Here is a 25576-nt window from a genome sequence, read left to right on the forward strand (position 1 = left end):
GTAGGTGCCTCACCTCAGGAAGGTGGAAATTCAACACGCAGCAAGAGGATATTTAGGTGCTTTATGAAGTGGGAATTACTGCCAAGGAGGAGTAAGAGAGGGCTGCTCCCTGAGGGAGGGCAGCCAGGAGTGACCCTGGGGCCGGCAGGGCCTGTCCCTCCTAAGCAAGGGAGCAGGACAGACCCGGAGGCGGTGGCCAGATCCGACCAGGAGTCCAGACCATAAGGCAATGGTGATGAGGCAGGTCTGGGGTCAAGCTGGGAAGTCAATCCAGAGGTCAGGGCCAGGATCGGGTCCAGAGACTGATGGGCAGGGGCCTGGGGATGGGGGTGGTCTGGGACGTAGGCCTGGTTCAGCAGGACCCATGGCTGGGCAGGGCAGGGCTGTGGGGAGCTGGAGACTGGCCCTTCTGTGGCATTGCTGAGGCAGGGGCTGACAGCCCCGGGGGGCTGAGATGGGGTCCTGGGCCATGGGCAGGGCAGGGGGAGCCCCAGGGGACTGGGCAGGTACAGGCAGGGCTAACAGTGCCCTCCGGGCCCAGACAGTTCTACGTGGTCTGAGTATCCTAAGAAACTAATCGAGGGGTCGGACATACAATAGCTGAAATGCATATGCTGGAGAAACCTGGGACAGAGGAAGAGGGTATCTCAGGACTCCATGTTGTCTCAGTTATTCCTATGATACTTCTGCTGAGAAGTGTCAGTTTAAGAGTCTTTCATTATTGTATATCCCTCCTCTGTGTATCGATACCTCTTTCTCAATAGTTGGAAGGTGGGAAAGCATTCTTCTCTTTGGGAGATAATCTGGACCATACAGCGTTTGTGCCACAGGGACTGGAAAATAATGCAAAGGTGAATAACATTAACAAAAGAATCTGGTACAACAAAACTCATCAGTATGGAAGCTGGAGAAAAGTACATTCCTTTTCTTTTTACCTATCCTTTCTGTTTTCAGAACTTTCAGAATAAACAATGATAACCTCTCTTGACAATGACATATACCCAAAGCCTACAGTGGCAATTAAAAAAAGAAAAGCATAGCAATTTTATGGGATTTAGTGTGTTTATTTTGAGTTAAAATATATTTTATAGTTAAAAAATCAAAATAATTAGAAAATTAAATGTGAAATTAATCCAAAAGAAATGATAACAATAAGTCTGCTGGAGTCAGCAGCAGTCTCTCAGATGAGTTCACTGGACTTTGAATCATTGACAATCATCTGCCCCGAACCCCTTTTGCTATTTTTTCAGTTTATGGAATGCATTTTTAAAGTATTTTTCTTTTTTTCATGGAAACAAAAATGGGAGAACTTTGTAATTGTAGACCTGTCCTACAAGCTCTCTCCTTTATAATTCTACCCTTATTCCGGAACCTACAAACTCTTTCCTATGCAATTTTACTCGTAGAAGAAATGGTTGGAGACCGTTCTCCAGATGCTAAAGCAGCAGCAGAAGAAACTGATGTTTTATTAAGAAAGAGTCAAACAAAGAATCAAACTAAGGATAACATAAAATATTTTTCCTGTCTTTCAATTAGACCAATCTTGCATGTAACTCTTAAGAATCTATCCTTTGTTTTTAAAATAATGCTTTCTCTTTAAATAAAATTACCTTCTAGTATGTTCAGAAGATTTAAGATCATTTACATCCTGTTTTACATCATCTTTTAATGCTGTAAGATGAGAAGAAAATAGCGTCTGGCATCACTGCTACACACAGGTCTATCTAAAAGCCTTTGCATTTTTTCTCATACAATAGTCGGTGTAACATGATATCTCTGCCCATGGCTGGGAAGTTCTGAAAGATTAAGCAGTCTTCATCTAGCAGAATGCAAAGCCCAATTTTCCTCCTTCTCAAGGCCTCCTGCACTGTACACTTACTACAAAATCCAGCTTGCAATGATGTTGCTTTGTAAAAGTATAATGAAAGGATTCGGAATAGCCCTTTTAAGTCAATTGCTTTGCATGATTTACTGTAGGTTGTTGGAAGGCACTTGTCATTATACTGTGTTTTATCATAGCTATTAACATTATCAGTGGGTACTTGATATAAAGATTACTCTTGTGTAATGAGCATGATGAAAGACCTGTTTGTGTCTCTCATATCAAGCACACTGGAGATCTCTTGCAAACTAATTACCTTTATGAAAGCAGCTTGCAAATACAAAGCACTCTAAAAACCTAAGCTTGTATTTCTCGCTTGGTATGGAAATACACACAAACCTTAGCCTTACATGAACTACACTTTAATTTACACCTAAATATATACAAGAATAATTTCTCCAGCTCCAGTGCAACTTTGTACAATCCTAGGGATCTTCCCAAATGGATGTAATTGAAAGGCTGAAGGCTTTATTTGTTAACTTAGAAATGTCAACGTGCTAGTGAGTCATTTGGTGACTGTTATACACCTAAAATTACGCATAACTAGGGCTACTTTTTTTCCTCATCCTGATCCTATACTACTATGATCTGATGGATTCTGATTTAAAGGAAGAGCAGTTTTAGACCAGAAATGTCATGATGGCATTTAGCCAAGACCCATCTTATATAAAGCAAGATGTACAATAAACAGCTGACATTATTTGTTCTCTGAAGTAAGTCCAAAGCAATTTAACACAAGACTGTAAGCACAAATTATGATAAAGTAACATCATTGTCTGGATTTAAAAATCCTTGTATCAAATCAAAGCTAGTAGTCTTTCAGGGATTTTGGGTTTACAAAATAAACTGCAAAGGAAATAAATGCATATCTGGCCCCAAGTCAATTAACTGATGGTAAGTTTCCTCACCGACCTATGCTCACTCTAGAGTTGTGGTTTTCTCTCTCAGGAATTGCATCTCGTCTTTATCTCGAGCTACCGGTAGCAGATACTGCAGAACAATAACTGCAACAATAAAATAACACAAAAAGATTTTCAAGATCATGATGCCAAATGTGTAGTAACAGCAGAAAGGAGGACTGGAAAGGGCCCATGAGTGAAGTAATGGTGTTAATGTGAATTAGTAGGCTCACTGTCTGAGTTATGTGATGGCACTGGCTTAAAAAGTAATGTACTTTTCATACCATAGCAAATTATTTAATTAATAGACCAGATATTGGCAGCATTTGTCAAGCTACTATTTAGTCCCTTTAGATGAAGGACAAGAACATGGCTTTTGTACAGTAGTATAAAAATGTTATTCCTTGTGTAGGAGCACAACATTAATGGCAACAGGCGAGCCGGTGTGAGAAGTAGCTAAAAGGGCAGTTCACATGGCTGGCAAGGGGAGAATCTGTGGGAGCAGGGCAGGAAGGCAGAGCTGAGAGGACTTCCTGGCTTTCAGTAAGAGCTTGAGCAGATTAGGTAGTGAAGGGGAAGGCAAAGAAGGCCCTGAGGAGGCAGGTTTGACAGGCAGAATAAGCAGCTATGAAGATGATTTTGGCAGAAAGTGTGTATGCACTCGTGCATGCAAGAAGAAGAGAGAAGGCTGTGATGGGGAGAAATGAGGGAAGCGAGAAAAGCTGTTTGGGCAGTGGAACAAGATCTTGGAAATAGCTTGAAAGGAGAGCAGAGAAGAGCTGGATGTGTGGGGTGATGGAGAAAGCAGTCACAGACAATAGCTTTTTTCTAACTCAGTAGGATAGAAAGGCAGTAATATTTCTAGCAGTGATAGAAAGGTAGGAATGCAAAGTGGGCTAGGATCTTGGCCACAATATATTAGAATAAACTCTTCAGGAGAAAATGTCAGAAATACAATGACATAGGAAACAATGGAGACAGCCTGAGTTAAAAAAAAAAAAAAAAAAAAAAATCAGGACTAAGGTTGACCTTGTCTATTCTTGTATCTGTGTTTGCTTCAATTCCAAGCAGGTAAGCAAGTAATTTATTTTTCTGTATTAGATCATAAAATCACTATCTTCTCCTTCATTAGCTTCGGGAAGGAGGAGAAAGACAGAATTAGCAGTTTTGTGACAAAGGCACTTATGCTGTTATCCTTCAATCAATAGGATTAGTATACCTGTCCAGTGTATCCTGTACTGCACATTTTCACATTTTCTGTTCAGCCAGGCAGGATTTTCTCATTTTCACATTTTGGACCATGCTTCAGGTCTGCACAGATACACAACATGCTCCAGCATAAGAATTTCCTTCTTACCATCAACTAACAGCACACATGGCAGTTCACATAGCTTGTGTCAAAGCAAGTCAGAACTCATTACAAATTAAAGGGTGGCCATATACTGTTTTCTTTAGGCACTCAATTAAAGGCAGGTGTCTGGCGCCTCATCAGTTGTAGGTGGTCTTTTCCTCTTGGGTTGGTTTTTTTTTTTTTTTTTTTTCTTCTTGGTAGTGACTCAAGTGCTTTCTTCACTTTCAAAATCTGTAAAACAACCCACAATCATTTTGTAATATTCTCTCTAGTTACACTTGCAAAGGTTTCCAAGTAACAGTTAGGACTTGGTAAGTAATTTTTCTTACTTCTTCTGGTACACATTTATTCAGGATTCCTAATGGTGGTTAGTGATCTCAAAAGAAATGGAATAACAGATGCACAAGTCTAGATGGCAGACATGCCAATTTTCCATTGATGAGTTCAGAGGATACTCTAAATTATGCCTGCTGCCAGAAGACCCCAGAAATGGAACAGTCAATCAGAGGATTCCTGCTTTGTTTATCCTACAATTTTGGGACTCGAAATTTAACCCCTCTCTCTGTCTCTTCCTCTCAACAGAAAAGCTGAGAAGGCACTACATGTTTGGATTTAGCCAGTTTTTGACGTAATTGCATGAAATTCACATTGACTCTGGGATGTTTGCCAGGGTACATGCTGACAGAAGACAGCATAGACCTTGGTTTGATAATGAACCTTCCTTCAGTCATCAATATTTTACATTAAATAGTATAATCATAGAGTAACACTGTTAGCCCGACAGTCAAGAACTGCAGCGATCCAAGCTTGGTCTTTGCTTAGTGCAAAAAGATCGGAAAATGCTCATGAAACTATGTGACTAGGATCATTTTCTGTAAGGAAAAATTCACTTAAAATGGACTGTTGACCCATACCAGTCTACTAGAGATAAGCTCCCTCCTTTGGAAAAATTCTGCTCTTCAAGAAACAGCCATCTGCTTACAGTCGAGCCACATCACGCTTACCTTAAATAAAAAACACCAACAGCCACTCTAGCAGCCTACTGCTTATTTTAAGCAGTGGTGCAGAAGTAAGTTTGCCCAGCCTTTATACAGCTGTGCCTTCAGGAAATGGTGCATGGAGCTGTTTCCCTAACCTTGCTTGGCTCCTGTGTGTGCCAAGATCATGGGCTCTTCATGTTCTGGAATTGAAGAGCTCACCCCTCCAAAGCTTCCTCAGTGCACAGCTAACCGAAAGGGGTGGGCAGGGAAGGAGTAGGGGGTTAGGTAAAAGAAGGAAAAGAGTCTGGCTGTGTGTCAGGGTGTTTCCAGATGGCAGGCAGGCCAGCTGGGGCAATAGCTGAACCAGGCTGCCTGACACCCAGAAGTCCAGGACAAATGGCTGCTGCATGTGCACGGTATGCCCAGAATACATTAGATTTGTCATGCATGTGCAAGCCATCTGTGAAGCAAATGCTCAGTAGTCCCAGTGAGCTGAGATGGAAACGAGGGCCCCTACAGAGCACAACTGTCACTGGAAAATGGCTCCCTCCTGAACTGGGTGAGGAAGGACTCTGTCCCTCTGTGGTAGCCATACTGTATTTCAGCAACAGACTGCCAGCATTAAAGGTTTTTTCAGGGACAGCATGACCATGAGTGTATTATACACAGACGTGAAATAAGATGGATGTTAAATTATGTCCACAAAATACATCTGTTTTTCAAAATGGGAAATTGCATATGCCAACAGCTCATTTAGGCAAACCAAAGTAACCATTCACTTTCGCCATTCATTATACAATGCCAGCTGCTGGCAGTGAAACATTAACTTTTCTTGCCCTCCCTCCATTACATGGCACTGTTGGAGTGTAAGGAAAGGACACCCAGTAGTCTGTGTGGGATTTAACCTGTACCTACTGCTACTTTGAATTCTTTGGGAACTGATTTTAGTGAGAAATTCCAGAATCATAAAACCATAGAAAAAATTAGGTTGGAAGGGACGTCTGGAGGCTCTGTAGTCTAAACTCCAGCTAAAGTAAGGCTAATTGCAGACTTACACATGGCTTTGTCCAGTTGAATTTTGAAAATCTCCGAGGATGGAGACTCCACAGCCTCCCTGGGCACCTGTGCCAGTGCTTGGCCACTCTCATAGTGAAGCAGTCTTTTCTTACATCCAGCTAGGACTTCCTTCCTTGCAAGTTGTGACTATTGCCTCTTACCCTTTCACTGTGCACCTTGAGAAGAGCTTAGTTCTGTCTTCTCCATAACTCCCCTTTAAATAGAAAGGGAAGAATTTTCAATGACATTTCTACCCTGCTAGTTTTTCTCCACTTACTTAAAATCTTATACTCTATTTGTTCATTCTTTCACAGTCAGTGGTAGGTTGGTGCATGGTTGCATTTAGCATTTCATGCATAGGCCTGTTTCTTCACCATACTAGAGTAAACTTAGGAAACATGAATAGAGAACTATGCCCAAGTATTAGAACAAAAGACAGGTCTTAAACTTTTACATGATGACTTTTTGGGGGGATAATATCTGTATAGTCTGAGCAAACCACTGCACTACTATCTCTTTTTTCCTCTCTTTGCATGGCATTGCACAGATATATTATTACTCTCACTTTTTTACCTTGGATTTATAGACAGGGAAACAGGACCTTTTTTTTACGTAGGATTTTTCCTACCTCACAAGAACATCATAAGTATAAATGCAGAAATTGTTCTATGCATACCTCAAAGAAAAATGTGCCTTAACAAAAGAATTTGTGCATTCTTTTAGAAGTATAGTACCTTTCCAGAATCCAGTCAGGAAAATTTTTGAAGGGACAAAATGATCACTGAAATACACTGGAAATTATACAACTATTAGCCATTTGTCTCTTTGAAAATCTTATTTCCCTAGATCCTCTTTGAATTGGTCTGATTCCATCACTGGTGGCAGAGTGGCATCTGAACATTTCTATAATTCTTACAAAAATTTCCTACCTCTTTAGTTCAAATTAGCCTCCTCAGTTGTGTTTTAGGTTTCATGACATGGCAATGCTGCATCATAGTGCAAAGACACATGATATAAAGGCCTTGTTCTCTCTAGCCAACTTGTTACATCAGTACAATATGATCTTAACTTGACATCAGAAATGCAAAGATGGAAATGATGCCATATTAAACACAGTTTTATCCTGTTAAACAATTGAAAAAAATGCCTTGCAGCTTGCCTTAAGCAAACACTTGTTTTTCTTCTCATGTATATTTATGTGTATACCATGTATATGGAAAATGCAGATCCCATGGAGATCCTCACAATTGCCCTCTGGTACTAATACCCCACTACCGCTTCCTTTGTCTTTTAATGAATTTCTACAATTTTAATTATTTTCTAATTTAATATCTTTTTTTTTCTAAAAGAATCAAGCATATGCCTGACTTGCTAAATGTAAAGATACGTGCAATTTTTAATAAACAGTCTCTCAAAGAAAAATGTATGAGTTCTTTCTGCCTCTGTCATGTATTCATGACAAATATTCTGTCTCATCTTAGAAAAGTAGCAATGAGGGGGTTGCCTACAGAACACCACCACGAGATGAGACAAAAGTGACTCGTTTTATGTGGTCTTTCATTAGTAATCTTTGTAACACAGGTATGATACCCACAATGAAATGCAGACATCCCTCAAGTTACTGGAAATGTTTTAAGTAGGAACAAAAGTAGGGAACAAGTAAACAGAGACTATTTATACCCTTCTGGAGACAAGTAATAAGGCTGTAATGGACAGCTATAGACAGGCAATGACATAGTGACTAATGAAAAGAAATAGGAAAAAGCAGTAGGAAAATTTTCTTCCTTATTCCTTCTATGAAAAATAAGTAGGAAAAACACCATGTTAACTGGAAAAAATGCAAATCTTGAAGGTGTCTGATATCCTTCCTGTTATGTTAAAAGAAATGTGGATCTGGAAGCAAGCAAGAGGTGAAAAAAAAACCCCAAACCAAACAAATAATCAGCTTGTTTATGAGGAAGATCACAGCAGCTGGATGAGCAGCAGGAATGGAATGGGTTGGGACAGCATGGTCTGGCCCAAGCCCACGCTCCCTACGTGCACAGCCTCCTCACAGGAGTGACAGTATCCCCAGCCAATAACCTCTCAGACAAAAATACAACTTCAGCACTCCTCCCACAGGCTGATGAGTAATGCTAAGCACGGGGCCATGCAGTTTCTGATGCTGAATTAACTGTCTTGTGGGTTTCCTGTTCTGCTTTCCCTTTTGTTTTCAGTTTTCCTACTTCTAATCATATGGTTAGATCATTCCCATGCAGTTCCGTACTTGCTGGTTCCTAAATCAGCTGCTGTTGAGCCAGATGTCCCAGTACAAGGATGCATTTAACCTGTGATCATGGCTGGGACTGCACCTCCTGGAGGAGCATCAGAGCCTGTGAGGGTGCTGCTAGCAGCATTGTTGGAACAGCCTTGTGAGCAGCCTGAAAATCTTTCAGGTATTTTGTCTACTCCAAAGAAAAGATGCAGGGTGATTTCTTTCACTCACTTTTTATCCATTTCCCCTTGATTTTTTCTCTCTCATTTTCCTCCATTGTCTCTGTTTTTCCTTTTCCCTTTCTCTTCCCAGTATGTCTTTGCTTGTTCCATGCTCACTGTAGTGCTGCCATCCCTCTGTACTTTCCTCTCTTCCCCTCATTCTACTCTTTCCCACTTCCTCTTTTTACCTCCCTTTTGCTTTATTCCTTCACCTCTGCTGCAATTCCTCCTGTTCCCTCTTTTCAGTTATCCTCACCTCATTCCTGTCAGGTGGTGCTTCTGTTTTTGCAAAGTTACCCTGTAATAGTTCTATTTGTTTTCAAAGTCACTTTTCATGGCTACGCACAGCAAAATACTAGCAAAAACACTTGCATGCTACATGAAGTCAGAGGTCTTAAATCATCTGAATCTCTGTTCTTCCTGAGAAGGCCCTGGCTCACATCAGCCCTGCAATAACTACTGGTGAGATGAAAATGATGGACAGTTGGGCACAGTGGCCTCCACCACTGCAGTCCCATCTGCCTTCCCATGTACATGCTCTCCTGCTGGCTGTGATGGGGTGCTGAGGTGGTCAAAGCACAGAAATGGTGAATTCGGCTCACAGAGAGTGTGGCAAAGCCACTGATGGCACCGGGGTAGTTCTGCGCTCAGATACTCAGCAGCTGAGTCAGGGAGGCAAAGTTCAAAGAAGGGCAGCATCTGCAATCAGAAACATGTTTTGGGCCTGAGGACTAGAGGAGTTAAAAATAGGAACATGTGGGCCTAATTATAGAACAAAGGAAAAAAGGCCTAGAAAAAGGAACAATTTGGCGAAATTAGGAACAGTTGATCAACCAGAGTATTGCAAACAACATGAGATACTGCTCCTGCTTTCCTTACAAAAGGGATCTGAATCATGTAACAGATGACCCCACACTCTGCATGGGAATAAAATGCATGGGGGCCTAAAAACATGAGATGTGCACTTGACAAGATGATCCTTGCATGGAAAGAATAGGAGTTATCTTTGTCCTTGTAGAAACTGCACAGGCACAAAGGCTGTAACAGCCTTCAAAGCCCACAAAGTACAAAACCTGCTAGTGGAGACCTGCCTGATTTGTCTCTCTGAGCAAGCTAGTTCCTGCCCTCTTTCTCAGGCCCTCACAACCTTGTTCCCCTGTAAACTGTAAATTATAGAATTGGATGGATTCTCCTTAGCTTACTTCAATATTTTCTGCTTTAATGAAATACATATTTGAGCAGTACTAAGACTTTGAACATTGTCAAGTTCAACTGTATTGGCTCTTTTGGAATATGATGCTTCATCTGGTATATCTGCATGTATACAACTGTTTCTAGACATTAAAACTCTAATCAATAATAAATCAGTGGCAATTGTACTACAATTTGAAAATGCAGTTACCTCATGGTGGTGGACTGCAGCCAAACTGCCTTTTGACTTGGGCCTAAATCCTGTGTTAGGGCTCAGATTTCTTGACCCAATTATATTTGCCTTTTCTGAACAGCCTCCATGCTTGTACAGATGGTGGAAGATTGTCTCAGCTATGAGGCAAAGAAGAAACCTACTATGGTAAAGTAGTGGCCAAACCAAATGTGGAAATTACTGGATCAGTGTATTAGACTGCTACTTTTCTTCTTCCTCTGATTCCAGCAGGGCATGTTTAAATGTCTGTCTGGCTCTATGCACTGCTCCAGTGCTTCAGCTGGACTTTTGATTTCACATTTGCCAGTACCACCTAAGAGTAAGTGCAACGTCTTACTTTAGAGTGATGAAACACCATTATAAAACATTGTCTTTTTGTTCCAGAATTTATAGTACAAGCTTTTGTATACTGAATCTAGATTAAGGTGAGGATCTTATGCAGATACATAATTGTTTCTTTCCATTAAAATCTTCCCAGCACAAATCAGAGAAATGCCATGACATTAACATGGTAAATTCAGAGTCATTATAAGTCTGCAGAGAGCACAGGAAGCCTTTATGGCAGAAATCTGTGTCATCTAACAGATACAGAAGCACTAAAAATTTGGGTGATCGGTTTTGATGATCGGCTGTGGTGATTACATAGGAAAAAGTAACTTATTTCCTCTCCCAGCCTATTTTATTAGCCTAAGTACTTTCCCCTCAGAACAAGAAGAAATTTCAGCCAACCTTGAGAACTTGCACTCCTAAGCAAACTTTGTCCCATACAGAAGCACAGAAATGAATGCAGCACTACACTTACTATCCAACCGTGCAACTTGTCATATTTTCCTCGTAATTGTTCTTGGACACAGAGATAACTCAAATTCAGTGCTGATAATTTAATAGTCATTTTATCATTGAAACCTGCTGTGCTTTTCCGTGCCCCTAGACCTGCTCAGATACGGCAGAAATCAGTACTTTGAAGTAATCTGAAGATATTTATTTAGGATCACTTTTTCTTGGAAGACAGCAAAGAGAAAAATGCTAATTTTTAAAAAGCGCTCTGACTCAGGAATCACAGAAATTGTAAGAGCCACTGAAACCTATTGCAGAAACCTGCAATGATGATTTGGGGTTTTTTTTACTAACATTGCTACATTTTTGTTTACATCTGACCAGTTTGGCTTGGACAGGGTAATCTCACATCTGACTGTATATGTTTATAAGTCTGTGAGTTACTAATGATAATAATGCCCTGGGCTTCACTCACTTTCCTACAGGGGGCTACCCAGTATGAGAGGGTGTCCTTCATGGCATCCTGTTGTGCTTGAGGACAGAGGTGTCCTGCAAACCCTATATGTCATCTGCCTGCCCAGTGCTGATGGATGCTGTACAGCATCTCAAATGGCACTGGATGACTGAATCAAGCCCCTGAAATAAATATTGTAGATAGCTAAAACTAAAGTTTTCAACAAATAACTTCCAGTTTGGGATGATTCAGGTACTGGATATATGCTTGTATCAGTTCTCCAAATAGCAGTGCACTTACAGTCTGAGTTTCAGATGAACCTTATTATGTGGAATTATAAAATGTAAATCCGAAAGCATTTTTTTGGGGAAAAAAAATTCTCCAAGAAGGGAACTGTACTACAATTTCTGTATTTTTACTTTTTATTTTACTACTGAGTGCTTCCAGCAGAGTAACAATATTCCATGACAAATACCAGGATAATGCTAAATATACAGTGTCTAAGCCCCTACAGCATGTTTCTGAGAGTTTAGACCTTAGCTGAATTATACAATCACTGTGGCATCTGTATGTTATTCCTGACATGGAGAAAGAGTGGAAGATAAATAAAAAATATATATTTGAACTAATTGAACAATGATCATCTTTCCTCTAAACATAGATGTTCCTTATTTTCTCCAAATAATAAACAAGGATATGAGAAAACATTCTTTTGGGTCCAAAGGATCTCCATGGCCAATCTGACTTCCTTTTACACCCATCTGTATCTCATGTGGACCATGCCACCCATGTCTATAAGAAAATGCATCCACCAAGATGCATCCATGGAGAACTCTAGCATCTTTATGCTACAGGAATTATTTCTAGTCACCAAAAAAAAGGGAAAACAGTTTTAGAGTACAGCATATAAATTGTCTCCTATGGACATTAGATTATGGTAAGGAACAGGTTGAAAACAGCATTTTCTAATTGCCAAAGGAATATTTGAAAGAAACTTTCCTTTTTCCTCCCTGAGGTATTACTGAAACGACAATTTCTTTCCATTTCCAAGCAAAGAAAGTTTCCAAAAATATTTTCTTCCTTAACCCCAATATGCTGCTAAGACATAAAGTTTAAACACTTCTTTTCTGCAGCTCCCAGAGATTTATTTCTCCTTCTTTTATGTACGGCTGTTTTGCAAAGCTTGATCTCCAGTGCCTAAATGTGGAAATGTGGATAATTTACACTGGAAGTAGCATTTGGGGAACTTGTATATCTGGAGAGATGGTTTGAAAAGAAACTGCAAAAATGCACTAAAGAGGAAAATTAAATGCCAAAATTTGACTGGCACACTTAAGGATTTTAAACACCAAGCTTATATTGCATAATGGACTGATTAGCTACATCTAAATTCATTACTGAAATACAGTTAACGCTGGTGTTCTTCAAAACTATGCAAAGATAAAAAGTGCAGCAAACATTTGAATGCATAGGCTTAAGCTTTAGGGAGTATATAGTGTGTTCAGTATTATAAAGTACTGGACATGTTCAGACAACACTTGACTAGGAGGGTGGCTGAATATTCTCTTCAGTTTGACCTCAAGGCACTGTTCTTGGTTTAAGCTTTCCTCTTCCCCCAGCAGCCGTGGAGCTCAACTTTGCTTCAGTGGGAACATATTTACTAGCAAGCTGGGAGTTTTCTTTCCTTGTTCCTCTAACAGATTTTTGAATTTCAGTTCAGTCCTTGATAACAAGGTTTCCAAGTACCACAAGGAACTTTGTTGTCCAAACACTTCAACCAACATGCTGCTTCAGTTACTGCCTTGGTAGGCTGGATGGGAACTTACAGTGGTGGAACAAAAAGCTCAAGACCCCAGCCTGAATTCAGCAATTCAAAGAGCTGTAGGAGGTGAAGGCCTTCTGCTTTCCCAGATATCTGCCCATCACCTCTGTCTGAAACACATCTTTACCACTACCAAAAATGAATATCCTAGACTGTGAACTGGGCATGTATAGATACGTGCAGATAGGAGTACAGTCACATATTTCTTCTCTGCTGACTCTGCAACAGTAAAGGATCCGTGGGAGGATTCCTTGGACAGCTGAGATTAGAGTGACTGTGCCTAACAGCAGGGCAGCAAGGTGTGCCCCAGTCTTGCAGTGAGGATTCCCAGTTTGTTCCTAGATGGTTCCCACACTGTCAGTTCTCACAGGCAGTACTTCAAGCAAGGAGAGAATTGCATACGCTAAAGGCCAGCTTATCCAGTTTTTACTTGGATTCTCCATTTGGTTTTTAATCACAAAATTTCATGCACAAAACTGCTCATGAGAGAAAATTCAGAACATACGGCTTCAACTTTCCCCTGTACTGTGTGTGGGTCCATTCCTGGCTCTGCTGCAAAAAACCCCTTTGAGTTAAAGGGGGCAGTAATAGAAATTCCATGCTTACACATGCTGGAGTTTCATTTCAGTGACATAATTTTTTGGTTTGACTTTGCCAAAGGGAAGAAGTTCACATTATAGGATTCAAAAACAGCATCTAGAATGAAATTGGTTAGAAAGAACTCAGATTTCAAAAGGACATGCCATACGTGGACCCTTACTCTACTCACTTGGGTTAATTTCTTGAGATTTGTATTTGTAACTGAAACTTTCTTAGTTAATGAATTGCAACCTTGAAAAGCACTTAGAAAATGAAAGCACATTCCAGACAATAAAAAAGACTATGTTAAGAAAGCTCATATTATTTTTTGGAAAGGCGTAAAGAGAATTTAGGCAGATTTCATGCAGATTCAATAGTGAAAAGGCATGCCAGATAAAAAGTTTAATCACGTTAACTCTCTAGAAAGCAAAAGGACAAACACACTTTATGTATGTCAACTTACAGAAATCCTGTATCTCCATAGATGTGTTCTTGTAACTTAATATATGCTGTAGCCTATTTTTAGTTCCTGGAATATGCTTTCTAATATTAATTTTTGTTTTTCATCTTGCTATGTAAAACCTAAGTAAAAGCTGTAAAAAAGACAATGAATCAAACACACAAACACAGGTGACTAATCCAGCTAAGTCTTGGAAATGCCTGCAATTAACTGTGTGAATAATATATAAAACAGTTGAGCTAATTTAGGAATGAAATTAAGGGGATATCCAACAGACGTGAATTCTATTCCTGTTTCAAGCTTTGGCTATAGATACTGTGAGAGAAAGAGAGAAAAGAAAATTGGAGTGCAAGAATCTCTTTTTATCAGCACCTTGTCTTCTGAGCTGATATTACATTTGTTTCTGATTGTGTCACTTGTAGTTTTATACCGTATTGTGCTCACTTGAACCCACTTAGACAGCTTGCTTGTGGGCATTTGACAGCAATAAGAGCAACTGAGCAGACCAGAGAGTGAAGAGAGGAGCTGGTCAGAGAGTAGCAGATGGCATAGATCTGCTTGATGCTTGTATCCCTAAAAGTTTCATCTAAATACTGACCTAGAAACAAGGAATCCCGTATGATTTTCAGTTCATTGTCTCTAAACCTTACCAAAAAGTTGTTTATTACTTTAAAGGAACTGTATTAGAAAATTGAACATTGTGAAATCAGCCAATTATAAAATGTAGTAGAGGATGGGAAGGGGGTCAATTTCCTTGATTTAGACATTTTCCCTCATGCAAATTTTCACCATTTGGAGAAATTCTCTTACATAACAACTGCCTTCCTAGATGACAGCAAATCTTTATCCAAAATTCTTTCTTTTATTCTGACCAATGTGTAGGAAAGAACATAAGAATGGGTTTGTAGGGATACTTCCCTCCAGGACTCTTTTTCAGCCTCTGGCAATTTGTAGCTGAGACATCACCTAACACTTCACTAATGTTCTTATGCTTAATGACCTTCAGTGGGCTTTTTACTCTAGCACTTTACTCAGTTGCATTCTGAACCCATATAAACTCTTAGGATCCACAAAGGATTCCACAGCTGAGCTAGGTAATTTCTGAAGAAATATAAAATTTTTGTTTTGTTTTGTTTTGCTATGGTTTGTTTTGTTTGTGTTTGAATCTGCCACTTGTTAGTTTAGGTCAATTCTCCTACAACAGGTGCCTAAACTTAAGCAAGCAGAATTTTCCACTGATGGCCCTCAAAAGGCAAATCTGTGGATGGTTTAATGAATTTAATTCAGAACTGCTCCTTTGCTTCATGGCCCAAACTGAGATACAAGCTGGATGCTTATGTCAGGGAGCTGGTATAACAGCCGGAATGATTTACCACTTGTGTGTAATATTCTGGACCCTGTTAGGGCTGAGAGAGTGGTTCTCATGTGCTATGTATTTTCTGTGCATGACAAAGGAAAATAAATACTTGTTCTGATGACGTACAGTGGCTAAGCAGCCGAGGTGTCCTGAGAAGTGGCAGTTTACTGAAGAACATGTATGCTGCATGCAATGTGTTGTGCTCAAGGAAAGCCAGAATTAATGTAGTTGAAGCATCAGGACTGGTTTTGTGAAGCAACACACATAGTGTAATTCCTGGGAGTCTAAGTCACTCTTAAATTTAATCTCTCATTCCGTATCTGGTTTCCTTAAAACTGTCTGGTGAAGGGACTTTCTCAAAGCAAGCACCTCTTTGCACTTAAGTCAATGGAGAATTTGTATGAACTAGGGCTTATGAGATGATACTTTAACAGGATTAATGAGCAGTAACAGAATACATGATAGTCACAGCTAGAGATATTGAGGGAAAGACTTCAGAAAGACATGTTTCTACTGTCAGTTTGACTTGAGTGGAGGGAAGACCACAGAAGAGTTGTGTCTGTTCCTTACCTCTCCTTTTTGTACTTTGAGTTTTTCACAAGTATTCTGGGTTTGGACTCCACACAGAGGAAAGGAGTCTTTTCCACATTGATGAAAACATAGAAGGGAAAATTGGTATAGTTCTTCAGGACTGATGAGAAAATGAAGATCAAGAATGTTGTTAAATTATAATATAGACCTAGTAGAAAATAGAGGATGATGGAAAATACTGACAGTCTAGCTGGCCTTTAATGAAGGATAACATTTTCCATTACAGGAAATGTAAAGCACTGGAAAATATTTTGAAGAACTATCATTTAAAGTTTTGGGTTTAGTGGGAAATATCCCCGCTCAAATTGTATTCATGATACAATCTCATAAATATGGGAACATAAGTTCCCTTTAAGTTTTGGCTTTTCTTCAGCATTTTTTTTTATTCCTTTATATTGTATTAACATTTTGTTTGCTTTGAAGAGAAAAACACGCTCTCTGTGTTTCCATTCCCCTCCCAATTGTCTTCTTTTAATGAGATGTTTGAGTCAAATATCAACCTCCGCTTTACCCTCCTAAATTTTTCTTCTTTCTCTGTTCTTGGTTCTGGCAACATCAGAGTCTGCTTTCTCACTTCATAGAGCCAAATGGCTTTCTTAAACCCAACAATTCTCATACCGGCACCTAAACTATCATTTCTGTTGCCCTTAAATCTCTTGACTGTATATTCTTTTTAATTTCTATCACCTTAGTTTTCATCAATTCTTTCCTGATTGTCCAATTTAATTTAGTCTATTCTTCTGCTGTTTCCCTCCATAGATGCAAAGATTATAGTTACCAAATACCATTAAGCAATTTATGTTATCGGCCTATTAGTGCTGATAGAATAAGTATGTTTCTTTCTCACAGCTAGATTCTCCCAAAGACCCTTTTTCAGAGATACTTCAGGCTATATTTAGTCTTATTTCAGGCAACTACCTAGGCAGCTGATTTCAATGTTCCTTGTATTGGATATATACAGGATTCAGGCTCTTAAATGTGGGCACATCTCATTTCAAGGTCTAAATGAAGGCAGTGTTACTATCACACCTCCTTTTTCTATTTCCAATTTGATTGTCTCCCTATCTCTCTAGATATTCCTTCAGAATATCCACCCATATGTCCCTACCTTCCATCTAACTGATTTTTCTAATTTATTTTTGGCAACAATGCTGTATTCTCAAGTTGTGAGTTTGATTCTTCTGTAATCCTGTCATCGCCCCTCCTGGTTCAACTTTTTATTCCTGAAGTTAGTTTCCTTCTACAGCCTGAAGGCTATTTTCAGCTATGGTGGATTCTATTTCTTTGGACTTCCCAGAGTGGACAGATACTGCCTTCTGTACATCATCTGCTAAGAAATGAGCCATATTTTTGGCTGTTATACAAATACAGCTTTCCTGTGAGAGCTGCAAGCTTTTGATAGGAAAGCTCAGTTTATGAAGAATTCTGCTTTCCCAAAGACATGTTCTTTAAAGAAAATGAAAAAGATTATAATTTGTCCAAAGTGGAGATAGATGGTTCAGATATTCTAACTCCAATTCAGGTACCAAACGTAGACATTTTTTGGTGAGCATACACCTTGCTAAATAAGATTCTTTGTGATGAAATTAAACTCTTCTGATGCATTACTTCCCAAATTAAAAAGGAGATTTTCTGTACCATTAGAGATGCATTTTGAGCTGAATATTAACTAGAAAGAGGACAGGAACCACCCAAATTACAACACAGAAATTTGGCAGCAGCAATTTCCAATTCAAATTCCTTAGTTTCCTGTCAAAGTCAAACACATGGTAAAAGGAAGATGAGGCAAAGATGAGGTGAAGTTGAATAGAACTGATTACCAAAGCAACTTCAATTTCTGTGACTGTTGATGAGTTTAAATGTACAGATCTCTCACAAAAGGTGACTCTTAGGTCCTCTTGAGAAGGTGTAATTTACAATTATGTTGCTTAGGTCAAATTGTTACCATCGAAACAGGTGAAGGTGCTGTTAATGTGGATGTAAAGTTCACACAACACATTACTACGTGACTTCTAGTCATGAAAAATACGGAATTTTTTTTTTTTGTATAGCTGAAAGCTTGGTGGCTCTACCAACAAACTGGTTTTCTATTCCCAGCTCTAACCAGTGATATCTATGAGACTCTGGAAAACTTCTTACTTCTGTTTTTCTAGAATTTCATTACTTGGGAAGAGGGGGGAAAATATTTACTGTCTTACTGCAAAATTTAGAGTTATTTACACAGAACAGCAGACAACTGTGCAAAGATCCTTGAGCTAGTGGAAATCTGAGCCAGTAATTCCATGTGATATCCTGAATAGCCCTGTGTGACTGGGAGCAGTCTAACCACTATTAAATGGCAATTTGCCAGAGGCTGGGTCTGGACCCCTAACAATAGCAATGATTATCTTAGATTAAGCCTTTTGGTCATGTAGACATTGCATTGCCCCAGCATACATGGGCTGTGCAAGCCCACCTCTAAAGCTGTGCTGTAAATTTGGTCTTGATCTATTACAGGCAAACTCCAAAGCTTAACACAAAGTCAGTGCATATAGCCTACATATCTGACCCTCCTGTCCCACTCACCCCAGCTGAAACATGCTATACACTATCCCTGTTACTCCTAATCTTGTTATAGTTATTATTGTTATGTCTTTTAAAAGACAGAACTTACATAACCTCAATGATACAAAACCTACATAGGCTCAGTGGGACCCAAAGTTCATTCCCTCAGATCAGAATTACCTGTACGTGTTTCACAAGACAAAACCCAAACTTTTAATTGCCTGCCAGATTCAAAAGTATTTCAGGTAAGACTCCAGGTTGCCTGAAATTTGCTCACTAAAAATTGAGGGGTGTTGTCACCCCACTGTGAGCACAGTTAAATCCTGACAAAAAGGCATTGCTAAAAGCTTAGCAATTACCGCATTTTGTTTGTAAGGAAGGCAGTAAAAACTGCCTTCATGCCATACACAAGCTCATGCACAAGCATGAGCTTGGTGAGACTTAAAAATTCATTTTAAATGGGAACAAAATTTCAAATTGACTAAATCAAATGCTGTAGAAAGTACTTGTGCTTTTTCTTAGCAGTCACAAAAGTGCACAAGTATTTCAAGCAGCTTGACATCTGTATTACATAAGCAGAGAGCAATTCAGCTGCTTGGAGAATATAAAAAACAACTTTGACCTTACACTGGAGTCATGGTTCAAAAGACTGATTATTCATATGAGGAAAATTGCTCAAAAACAACTGCTTGAAAATATTCTCAAAAAGAAAATAGATAGATTGTTCTGAGGCAATAATATAATTATGACACAACAAACTGGATTTTTTTTTTTTTATTCCTAAGGCTTTTTCTGTTTTCACAGTAAGTGTTTCATCTGCTAATATTAAAAATATTTTATCTTTCAAAATGTTTCCCTTGTTTGTTCAGCCTATTTGTTAGCTTGCTTGAATGTAGTTCTTCAAGAAGATTGAGAGCTGCAAGCCATTGCTCTCTAGCTGCTAATGAAAGAGTTTCAAGCAATATTGCCTCTTGTTATGTTAGGTCAGAAACCATGCAACTGGAGGGTTAAAGAAGCGTTCTGTTGGTAGAAAATAGTGTAAAAGTGTCCAGAAGAAAAAAATTGTGATTCAATAAATTTTCAAAATATTCTTGATATAATACTAAATGACATAAATTCTGGATTTATTTTAAAGTAACATTTTCTCTCTGAAGGAGGAGGCCTAGTGATCTGTTTGAGGGGCTGAGTGGAAGTTCAGGAAATCTGGGTTCAATTCACAACACTGCTACCGATTTCCTCCGTGGTGCTGGGTAGATAGCTCAGGCCCTGTTCCTGAAATCACTTATGCAAATCTTTAACTTCACTGCTGTGAGCAGTCCCGGCATTTCAACAGGTTAGCCTGTAACCTACTTAAAGACTGAGGGCAAGTCTCCTCAGCTCTCCACTGTTAACTATGGATACCAGTTGTTCACTTTGTCCCACCCACTTCCATCTCACCCCTTTAGCTTGCAAAGTCTGTGGATCCAGGACTGGGCTTGGGCTTCTCTATATGAGCAACTTAAGCTGTCTTAACCTTACCATGCACTTGAAGCAGCACATCTCCCAAAGTATGTTGGTTGTTATAGCACATAAAAAAGAAGCAAGATCCAGCCTTCTCTCCGTTATTTGAAATAAACTGTGGTGAAAAACCACATAACCCCAACCACATGTTTCCAAATAGATCTTTCGGGGATTTTCAGTAAGTGTTTGTGCAGCTCCTAGCACAGCAGAACATGCGCTGTCAGCATGGGTCTCTGCACTAACACAAATAAATGCTGTTTTTTGCTATAATCAGTATATTAATAAAAAAAAGTTTCTTTTTCTTTTACGTCTGCTGATACAAATATCTTGGCACCAATGTAAATGTGGAAGGAAAAGGTCAGTTATTTCATTTTACTTCCAAGCCAGCAGTCCTACTGTAACAATTGACATGTATGCACGGATTTTCTTGCATCTGTTTTGATCTGGATTTTTTTAATGTAATATTATGTGTATATATATATATAAAATGCTATGTTCCCTGTTTTTCCAGAGTGCTACTTCAGTAGCAGAATCCAGCTCCATAGTTAGAGAGTTGCAAGACCCAAGGACTGTCCATCTCCATGTGGAGGACCCATCAACAGACAGAATACTTGAGGCCAAGGAATGAAAGAACAATACTCCACAAGTCCACATTTATCTTAACTGTTCTGGCCTGTGTCAGTGAACTCCCATAAATCAGTTGAAAATTATTTCTGTGATATTTTCAGACAATAGGAACCAATAAAACATGTCTAGCACTTTGCTGTTCATCTTATGGTCTTTTTAGTAGCTTTTCCACTTTTACAACTTCAGCATAATTCCTGGTTTTGCTGTTTTGCAAATGCCTGCTGAGCTCCTGGGGTACAGAGAGGACCATGTTGGCTTTTTAGAGGGTGGTTCCTAGGAACCTGCTGCATCATCAAGCTAAACTTCAGTCCATAAGCAAATCCTGTAACTTGGGTTACAGGATCTGGTTCATACCCAAGTATCGGGGTTCAATTTTTCTTCAAATCCTCCTTCATGGTACTATACAGTGGTCATAATTCCTTCCTAGCAGTATTGTTTTTAGATAGTTTATTAACTAAGACAAACTCAAAAGTTGCCCTGGATTCCACATGAGAGTTTTCTGGAGTTTTTACTATTCCTTGTGAAGGAAGCCAGAAATTTCAATTGAAACAGAGTAAAAAAAAAACCCAAACAACAGATAGTTTTCTCCAAGCTATCTGTAATGCACCTCAGTGAAAGCATTTCAAGCAAGGGCTTTCCCTCAGGCTCCAGTGGTCTGGTCACATACCTCTGGACAGTGACATGCCATTCTCTCACACGTTAAACTGATTTTAAAAGGTAATTCACTTGGTGCCTTTGATGTGTATCCTAATTTTATCAGTGCAGAATCACAGTTCAATGGACTTCTTCATGTCAAACTTGAGCTATTCTTCCTCTACCTTACATTTTTCAAATACTTTTTAAACCCAGGGAAGGAATTTCACAGTACCAATCAAAATAAGCCAGTCAGCAGAATTGTTTCAATTTCCAGCTCTTAATAAATCACACAGAGTTAAATCAGATTCATGAATTCCGAAGTAGTTATGAATTTATGTTCTCTATTTCCATAGCAGAAGTTGCAACCAAACAGGAAAAATCTGAACTCTCTAATAGTCACCTGCTGAATTTCATTTCAGGCAGAACTCATTTGTTTATGTCTGCTAGTCTCTCAGTCGAAAAAAGTTAACCTTAATACAATATTAACATAAGCTTATTCCCTCATTCACTGCCCTTTGTTTTGAGCTAAACAAAAAAAAAAAAAAAAAAAAATTTCCCCCTATAAATTTAACATTGGTCTCTATTTATTACACAGCATGTGTCCCTAGTAACAGAGGTCAAGCAAGGACCACACAAAATATCACACCTACTGAGTTATGAAAGCAAGGTGTATGACTGTAAATCTCCTTGAAAACTTCTCTCCATCAAGAGACACACAGTGTCACTTTGTATGTAAGATGCGTAGCATGACCACTTGCTTGTGCCAGTGACCATCTCCCCATTTTGTATTAGCCCTGCTTCTCATTAACTTGATTATTTAACTTATGCATTTTGATGAGCACTGCTCCTCTCCTCCAAAGGCTGACACTGCTAGGGCCTTTTCCCCAGAGCCAAAAGGAAGGCTGGTCCAGGATCCCTTTGCCAGGGATGCTGAAAGTGAAGCAATGGAGTCCCACCCTTCCCCTGTGCTGAGTAGGGGGATGAGGAATGCAGATTGATTCATTCCACAGCTGAGGTCTCCAAGTTCACAGGATAATGTGCTGCAGTCATGTCCCTAAACTGGCTTCCTATCAGACTTTAAAATGAAACATTATGCTTTTTCTCTTCACTACTAACTTTGTCAGAAAGGAGTTTTTAATTTGAAAAACAAAAGTGTGTGTGGGGGTAGCAATACTGGAAATAAATAACATCCGTGACCTGATACCTGTGTGTCAGGAATGATTAGTGTCACTGAGGGTGCATAAACATATGTAGCAATTAATTCAGCTCCTTCCTGGTCACAAGCATCACATTTTCTTTTTCATCTGTTGATTACAAATGTTGCATGATTACTTTTAATCCAAAAGCAATAAATTTGTACTGACTGCTTAATCTGATCTGTAAACTGAGCTTTTTGGTTTCATCAGTCACTGATTTATTGCATTTTTGAGAGAAAACAGCCAATGTTTGATACTGCTTTTTTTTAATGTACTGCATCTTTTTCAAGTCTTACTTTTATTATGTTTCTGTTTATTTAAATTCCTTCTGCAGACAAATTAAAACCAGTAATGATAATCTTTGAAGTTCCAAATCTATTTCTTCAAAATTTCTTTCTTTCCTCTCCACCCCTCCCCCCAGGTTTTCCACTTGGGATGCATATAAAGTACCAAAGACATTTCAGATTGTGTAGCATCAGTTGAATCTCAGAATGTGTTTAAACTCTCTCTGTGCAGTTCTTATATTGGCCAAATTCAACATTTTACTCTGCCAGAAAATGCCAGGTGGTAACAGAGAATACTTTTAGGTACTTTCTTAACTGTACACTGGATGGTGATAACACAAATGATAATATCAAACAAGTATTAACTTGTCTCTAACCTCTGCTTCCACATGCTATAGATGCAAAAGGCCGTTCATACAAAGTACTTGCCATGTATTGTGCAGTATAGAATAGACATTCCAGCAAAAACTGGTCCCTGGAGTATCCAGGAAGCACTCTTGTTGAAATTCCCCAATGACAATGAAAAAGGAAATGGAAAAAATCTATTCTTAATATTTTGTGGTTATGGTTTAAAGTGAACCACGTCAAGAACTTCACAGATTTCTTTCACTCAGTAGCCTTAACAGACCCTATTTGTTCTCATGTAGGCTATATTCTCAGCTGTGTTCTCGTGCATTTCCACATACTAAACCACAATGACTGCACTAGATCACGATACTGGGAAATCGTCTCCTTGGTTGATTTGCTAGAGTTTGCCATGAAACTGGTGTAAGGATGACTATGGAGAATTGAAAAGAGTTCTGACAATGTTTTAGTCATATTTGATGGCTGGTTTCTCATCTACTGCACACTACATTAGCATTGTTAGTAAATGAAGTTGTGTTAGTTTAGATCAGCTCAACATATGGTCCAGTATCTCACTCCACATATGTCTCCTGTCTAAGGCATTGTTTCTGTGAAGGAAATTAAGCAGTGAGTGAGCTTTAAAGGGATTGTGCATTACTCTTTCAAATGAATGTGCCATATAATAATATCACAATTAAAGGCCGTATCTTTATTTAAGACTTACCTGGCTAGAGGGATATTTGTAATTTACTCAGCTGTGAAACATCACAGAAAACCATTAAAAACAAACCCATGAAAGCAATTATCTAAAAATAAAGAAAAAAAAAATCCTTCCTCCCTTCACCTTCCAATAAAAGGAGTGGTTGGAGCTTTCTACTTCCTGTGGAAATTGATAAAACATAGGTGTCTTGTCTCTTAATTTCCCCTGCACATTTCTGGTTCCTGACGTTTTCTTTCCCTCAGCAAAATAAGACCTGAAATTATGGCCTCTCCATGCTGCATTACATGTCTTAAGAAAGAATACTGGAGTACCTCAGAAACCGTATTGGAATAAAGTCATCCAAATTGCAGTGTCAGAGTGGTTTGCTTGTAGTTTGAATATGAGAGTGATCCATTCCAAATGCTCTGGAGAAATGTTTCATTGTTCAGCCCCCTCTTCCTTCCCCCTCAGCTCCTCCTCCAGGCTTCCTCAGGTTAGTTCCAGTTTGCTTTTAATGGAAATTCCTTCTGACCCCAATCTGGTGCTTGATGAATTCAACCTTTTGCATATATTAATCATACTAGCCTTTAATCCAGCTTATGGAGGGCTGGGAAGAACTGAAAGAAGCAAATATATGGAGATCAGTAGAATCACAACAGCATGATCAAAATCCACCCCCAAATGGGAGAAATTAAACAGTCCTCTGACTCTGGTAACTTTTTAATATCTTACTGCTTCTTACCTGAGTTGGAGCCAATGTTCAGGATTTTCTAGACTCATCAAATTACAGGTTATAGTTCTGCTTCCAAAGCCTGCCTGGCAATTTCTCCTCAGTGCTCATGTAGTCAAGGTCTCATAGGTATTAAAGGCCTCTGGCTGACCTCTTCCTGAGTATGCATAGTTTGCATGCCCGACTGCGTAAGAAGTCCTCATGTCTGATCTCCATCATAGCCAAATAACATGTCCAGACAGACAGCCATCAGCACCATCTTGTGGTGCTGGCATCACCAAACCTTTCAGTGCTGTCATGGCACAAAAACTGGAAGATGAGCCCTTGAAAAGTCAAACAGGCAACACCTAAAAATCACACTCTGAATTTGAAACTGACTGACCTACAGCCCTATTAATGCTGTGTCCCATGGTTTCTTTACATAAAAACTCTGACATATTTCAAAATAATAAAAGGTTAATTTTACCAAGAAAAAAATACAGTTGGCATTTTTCCCTCACAGTCGTCTGAGCCCTCATTCCATTTATTTCTGCTATCACACATGCTTCCTTTATTTTTCCATAGTTCTGCTATGCAGTTCAGAGAATGCATGTGCTACTTGCCATTTAGAAGTCAAAAGCATTGGCCTCATGTCAGCCTAAGCATGGGATTTGTGAAGTCTTCCATGGGATCAAGTGTTCTGCAGGATATGTGTCTTCGAAGCTTAACAGTTTTGCCAGTAAACAGTATTATGCCATTTATGAGGTTTATTCCAATCTTTCGGATCAGCCTCAGGGCATGGAATGGTGAAAATGAAGTAGTAGAGAGAAATAATTTGAACCCATGCTCATAAAAGGTTTTGTGATACCCCTTCCACAATTTCATACTGATAGCTTCATTTAGAGGGAGCGCTGTTAGTGGAAAACACA

General features: G+C 39.2%; 1 long non-coding RNA gene across 1 annotated transcript; it reads right to left on the bottom strand.

The window, feature by feature from the left end:
• Nucleotides 1-24870, bottom strand: LOC115343801. The gene is made up of 4 exons (XR_003924284.2): nucleotides 24681-24870; nucleotides 24271-24555; nucleotides 16086-16206; nucleotides 1-4363 (listed from the first exon to the last, which is right to left on the bottom strand). It is a non-coding gene; the product is annotated as an uncharacterized LOC115343801 (long non-coding RNA).
• Nucleotides 24871-25576: the final 706 nt, after the last annotated feature.

Source organism: Aquila chrysaetos, chromosome 7, assembly GCF_900496995.4.
Source record: "Aquila chrysaetos chrysaetos chromosome 7, bAquChr1.4, whole genome shotgun sequence".
Lineage (NCBI taxonomy): Eukaryota > Metazoa > Chordata > Aves > Accipitriformes > Accipitridae > Aquila > Aquila chrysaetos.